Source organism: Carcharhinus amblyrhynchos, chromosome 15, assembly GCF_965287045.1.
Source record: "Carcharhinus amblyrhynchos chromosome 15, sCarAmb.v2.hapA, whole genome shotgun sequence".
NCBI lineage: Eukaryota > Metazoa > Chordata > Chondrichthyes > Carcharhiniformes > Carcharhinidae > Carcharhinus > Carcharhinus amblyrhynchos.
Genome location: NC_137338.1, coordinates 15,228,879 through 15,235,131, shown reverse-complemented (window position 1 = coordinate 15,235,131; position 6,253 = coordinate 15,228,879). Strand labels below are relative to the sequence as shown.

Genomic DNA, 6,253 nt, shown 5'->3' with positions numbered 1-6,253 from the left:
CCCAACTCCTATCCCCGTATCCCCACTTATTTATCCTAGCTAGTCCCCCTGACACTGAGGGAGAATTTAGCGTGGGCCAGTGCACCTAACCTGCACATCTTTTGGACTATGGGAGGAAACCGGAGCACCTGGAGGAAACCCACGCAGACACGGGGAGAACATGCAGACTCTGTACAGACAGTGACCCGAGCCGGGAATCGAACCCGGGCCCCTGGTGCTGTGAAGCAGCAGTGCTAACCACTGTGCCACTGTTCCACCCTATCACAGCGAAAAGCTGAGAGATTTAAACTGATCTTCAGTATGATAGTGTATGGGTAAACATGTGGGTCAATAAGGGGGTAAGGCGGGTGAGGTAAGAGGTTGGGGGTTTGGGTGGCAGGTGGGTAGGATGGTGATGTCATGTCACATCGGGTCAGAAAGGCGAGGTCAGGTAAGGTCAGAAAGGAGTCGAGGGTCAGGGGTCAGGGATGTCAGGGAGGTCATGGGGTGTTTGGGAGTATGAGATAGGAAGTGGTGGCATGGGGGGTGGTGGTCGGAGAAGGGACAAGGGGCAGTTGGTGGAGTCAGGGGTGGGTGGGGAGGGCTGGGCTTTTTGGTGGTTTAAGGGGAGAGTTGGTGGGGTTTGGTGAGGTCGGGGGTCAAGGAATGGTCGGGAGGTTAAAGGTCGGGGTCAGGGGTGAGCGTGAGATCAGGTGGTAGTCAGAAGGTTGAAGGGGGAGGCTGGAGATATCACTTCCCCTGTCTAACTCAGAAGTGGAGATACCGGTGTTGGATTGGGGTGGGCACCAGGAGTTAGATTCAGATTTCTCTGACTGACATTTCCTGTGTCACTATCCTGGGTCCCAGGTTGGAACTGTCCAAAGATTCCAACTCAGACTCAGAATTGGAGACTTGTTGAGGATTCCAGGGAGCAGGAGAATTCCTCATCAGAAGTTCAAACATCCTGAACAATTCTCATTGATTTACCATGCCAAGACTTTGGAGACATCCCGGTGCTTATCTTGGGGGGTTACGTCTGGTCTCCGATGATCCAGAAACTGAAAGATATGGGTCAGCAATTCCTGTTCAACTATTATCTTTGTGCTCACTGACATACATCAGCCTCCAGTTAAGGAATACTATAATATTAACATGTTCATCCTGGCTTTCCGAAACCCTTCATCACCCCACCATCTGTAGTCGTCCCCAGCTGCACCACCCTCCCAAAGTATCTGCATTTCTCCAACTGCAAGCCACTGAGCCAACTTTACAGTGTGGTAGCCCCATCTCTGACCCATTGTCCTTTGAAGCAAGACCTGTCTACAGACAGTGCTGAGGAGGTCATGTTGGAGTTATACAGAACATTGGTGAGGCCACAGCTGGAGTGCTGTGTGCAATTCTGGTCACCACATTATAGCAAGAATGTGATTGTGCTGGGGGAGGTGCAGAGGAGATTCATTGGGCTGCTGCCTGGGGTGGAACACTTAAGTAACGCAGAGACGTTGGATAGGCTTGGGTTGTTTTTGTTGGAGCAGAGAAGACTGAGGGGTGGCCTGATCGAGGTGTACAAGATCATGCAGGACATGGACAAAGTGGATAAGGAGCATCTGTTCCCTTTAATTGAAGGGTCAGTGACAAAGGGACACAAATTCAAGGTGAGGGGGCAGGAAGTTTAGGAGGGATGCGAGGAAAATCTTTTTTACCCAGAGGGCGGTGACGGCCTGGAATGTGCTACCTGGGAGAATGGTGGAGGCAGGCTACCTCACATCCTTTAAAAAGTACCTGGATGAGAACCCAGCGGGTCATAACATTTAAGGCGATGAGCCAAGTGCTGGCAAATGGGATTGGTGGGAGGTCAAGTATTTCTCGCGTGTCGGTGCAGACTCAAAGTGCTAAAGGGCCTTTTCTGCACCTTGTGATTCTGTGAGTTACATTTTTACAAGAGCGATGTGCAGTTATTTGTACAAGTGCCAGTAGGTGGCACATGAGTAACAGTTGCTTGATGCTGCCCAAGAGAGCTAGCTTGGATTTGCAGTCACAAAGTTGGTACATCAGCAGAAAATAAGAGAAACTGACCCTCAAATCCATAGACATTTCTGCCTAATACTTTGGCAGGTGCCCATCACCAAGGATGCCAATTAGAGCAAAACTCAGATACGCCCAACTGAATCTTAAAGTGGATTCCAAGTTGGCGTTTTGAAGCTTTTGACCCCACCCCACGTTTGCAGGGACATCAATGTATCTCCTGAATGATAAGTAATGAGATATGATAAGATAAGTGTCGAGGATAGCTCAAGTTTACCTTAATGAACCGATAAGGGATCAATGGCTAAATATTGGTTAGAAAAGTCTCAGCCAATATCTGAGTTTCATTTAAATCAGAATAGACTTATTGTAGCAATAAGAAGGCTATGGATAGAGGTAGTGGTTCATAGTCATTTTTTATGGGAAAATCAGGTAGTTGGAAACACCAAACCGAGTTTAGAGAGAGTTTGAAATAAAGGAATGGATTTGAGCATTTTTATTAACAATAAATCCTGGTGTAAGAGAGATTCCCCGCAGAAAAAAAGATGCAAAATTTTTTTTGATCTTGTCTCTTAAACAGATAGATAACGGAAGTAAAGATTATGTACCGAGATTTACTCATTTATGTAACAGTGTGTTTCAATATCCTCACCATAAATAAGGAAAACACAATTAACTTCGTTTCCCTGGAACTTAGTTTTGAAGAGATCTCATAAAACCCCCCCACCTAGCAAAGTTTATTTATTAGTATCACAAGTAGGCTTACATTAACACTGCATTGAAGTTACTGTGAAAATCCCTGAGTCGCCACACTCTGATGCCTGTTTGAATACACTGAGGAAGAATTTAGCATGGTCAATGCACCCTAACTCCCACATCTTTTGGACTGTGGAAGGAAATTGGAGGAAACCCATGCAGACACAGGGAGAACATGCAAACTCCACACAGGCAGGGATCCAAGACAGGGATCGAACCTAGGTTCCTGGTGTTGTGAGGCAGAAGTGCTAACCACCGTGCCACGGTATTGTAGCAGCACTTTGGCACAATGTCTGTGGATATTCCCAACATAGACCAGGAATCCTGATAGTTTGTTGGGACTTGCATCTCACCCTTGCTGTGGTGATGAGTGAGGCGGGAAGGGGGGAGGTTTCAAAGCATGAACTGATTGCAATGGGGAATACACTAGTAATGGCCACATTTGAACCTTTGGGTGTTGCTCCTGTGACAGGCCCAAGCAACTGAGACACTGATGAGGAAAGACCCAAGCAGGGCCCCTCTTTCCATCCTCTCTCTCCAATGGCCCCCTTCTGGTTTGAGTGAAGACCCTGCTTGTAGTCAATCCTGGCAAGAGATTCTGTTTGAAAAATTTCCCCTGACCCTCGTCTTCCGATCCCACTATAGCCACTCCAACAGCTCACAGCCTCCCCATTGCACAGGAGTAAGTGAAAGTGTATTAGGATTTCACAGGTTCACAGGTTTTAAGTTGGTCCGCCTTGTGTCTAACAAGGGGCATACACGCGATGGGTTGTACTTGGGCTGCTCTTGAATGTTCGAGAACAGCCTAGCACTTCATGTCGTTAGTGTGTGCTTAAGCTGCACCAGATGCTGGGCAAGATGACAACTCAGTGACTATCACTGTTTGTTGTGCAGACACATGGATTTGGGCCAGTGTCTGTGGGAGTTTGCACATCTCCCCGTGCTTGCGTGGGTTTTCTCCAGGTGCTCCGGTTTCCTCCCACACCCCAAAGATTTGCTATTAGGCTGATTGGAGGTAATAAATTGTCCCTAAATTAGTTTCCCTCAATGTGGAATGCCATAAGCATAGATAAGGGTCATGGGTGGAGGGGGGGGACTGGTAATGTTAAAATGGCGGCGCGGGCTCGTTGGGCCGAAGGGCCTGTTTCCCGGGCTGTTTTTGTTCTTTGTTCTTTGTTCACATCTGGGATTGGAAATGGGGTCACTGGCAGATCAATGTCATAAGCACAAGGGTGCCAAAGAGTTTATAATCCCAACTTTAAACATTAGAAAAGCAGCAATGATAAGTAGCATTAAGCTGATCACTTAAAGACTTTTTTTTTTGTCTCCAATCCTCTTGAAGTTCAAAATGAGACAGAATCTAATTACATTTCTTGGAATCTAAATTAAAGAGGAATCTGATTGACTTATCCATTCCCTTTCATCACTGCAAATGTCAAAATATGGGCATTAACGTGACTAGCTTCTTAAACAAAAATAATCTAAAACAATTATAAAGGATTTGATTTGATTTGATCTGATTTATTATTGTCACATGTATTAGCATACAATGAAAAGTACTGTTTCTTGCACGCTATACAAAGCATACCGTTCATAGAGAAGGAAAGGAGACAGTGCAGAATGTAGTGTGACAGTCATAGCTAGGGTTAGAGAAAGATCAACTTAATGTGGGGTGGGTTCATTCAAAAGTCTGACAGCAGCAGGGAAGAAGCTGTTCTTGTGTTGGTTGGCACATGATCTCAGACTTTTGTATCTTTTTCCCAACTGAAGAAGGCTTCTCAGCCTTTTGGCTAAGATCAAGTGTAGTATCGACATGCTGTGCTTGGTTGAATCCATTAGGCTACGTTTTAGCTTCATTTGAAGCAATTTTTAAAAGCAGCATCTCGGCCTTTCGGCTATGATGAAATCAAGCCTTGGAGGAGGAGTTATGTCTGCTCCAATCAGCTTGGATCATGTAGATCAAACCCAAGACAGGAGGTGAGAGCCCTGTCTTTTCAGCTTGGATCGGGAATGTCTCAACTTGTTGGGATTCTGAATTGGACTTGATTTGATTGAATTGGATTAAAAACAGAAAAAAAGAAGGTGGAAGAGAGAATGTCCGGGGTGCGTGGGGTCCGGGGAGAGGCATTCGCTGAGTATTTCTGCACAGAAGCTCCACTATCGCTGTGGCTCTGTTTGCTGAAGTGACTGAAGTAAATAATGGTGACAACATGTGGTCCTTAAATTCCAGAATACCAGGAAAACTCCTGGATGTTCCACAGGCAATGTTCATGGTGCCTAGTTTAGACAGGTAGCACCATTTTCTATTTAACTTCGTAGGTTGCATTTAGGAAGCAGTTCAAATTTTCTGTCATCTCTTCCAACTTCTCCCACATTTTATTGTGATAAACATGCCAGTTCACACAAAAAAAAAACAAATGATGAGAAATACTTTCTTTTTATTCATTTGTGGGACATGGGCATCACTGGCTGGCCAGCATTTATTGCCCATTCCTAGTTGCCCTTGTTCAAAGGGCAACTGAGAGTCAACCACATTGCTGTGGCTCTGGAATCACATGAAGGCCAGACCAGGTAAGGACGGCAGATTTCCTTCCCTAGAGGACACTAGTGGGTTTTTCCGACATTCGACAATGGTTTCCTGGTCATCAGTAGATCCTTAATTCCAGATATTTTTTGTTGAATTTAATTTCCACCATCTGCTGTGTCGGAATTCAAACCCAGGTCCCCAGAACATTAGCTGGATTATTACCCTAGCGATAATACCACAAGGCCATCCCCTCTCCTCCATCCTCTGTGACTGTTAAACCCTCTGTTATTCGATCTACAACTGCAACTAATATTCGGGAAACCCAATCACCTGAATTACCCATTGGATTTTGTACTTCAGAATCATAGGCCCCAATATTAAGGGGTAGGATAGGGGGAAAATGGAGTGGCAGGCCTGCAGTTGCACAACACTGAGGTTTCCCTCAGCTCCTTCCAACTTTAACAGCAGGATCCGCTTATCAATTCTGGTCGCTGTTCCCCGGCCACAGCCAAACTGAGAGGCTGTCTGGTTGGTGACACCAGGCAGCTGCCAAGGAGCAGGGAGGGAGGGAGAAATCCAGGTGTGTCCATGGAGGATACTGTGGGGGGGTTGGGCGGGTTGGAAGGGGTGGCCTGGAGACAGATGGTAGACCATGTTTGACATGTGGAGGGCATAGAATTACCAGGGAGGACGCGAGCCTGGGGGGAGCACTCCTTCTCCTCCTAGTCCACTAACAGAGCTGTTCCACAAAGCATGTGGTCAGGCTGGATTTTATGGTCCCCCCGTGTCACCGATGTGTTTTTGACAGGGCACAGGTAAACCCACCACTATCCCCGACCGCCCCTCCAACTGTCCCATGTCATAAACTAGGTGGGCAGGAGCCCCAAAATCAGCAGCTAGATTGAAACAAAGGATTAAAGATCAATTGATCCTGTGAACAAGCCAGTTGCCTGCTATTGGGTGGGA

The 6,253-nt window shown here is 46.4% G+C and overlaps 1 non-coding gene across 1 annotated transcript; it reads left to right on the top strand.

Moving 5' to 3' along the window:
- Positions 1-4,530: 4,530 nt before the first annotated feature.
- On the top strand, positions 4,531-4,716 carry LOC145353562 (U2 spliceosomal RNA). Its single transcript, XR_013888733.1, has one exon. It is a non-coding gene; the product is annotated as a U2 spliceosomal RNA (small nuclear RNA).
- Positions 4,717-6,253: the final 1,537 nt, after the last annotated feature.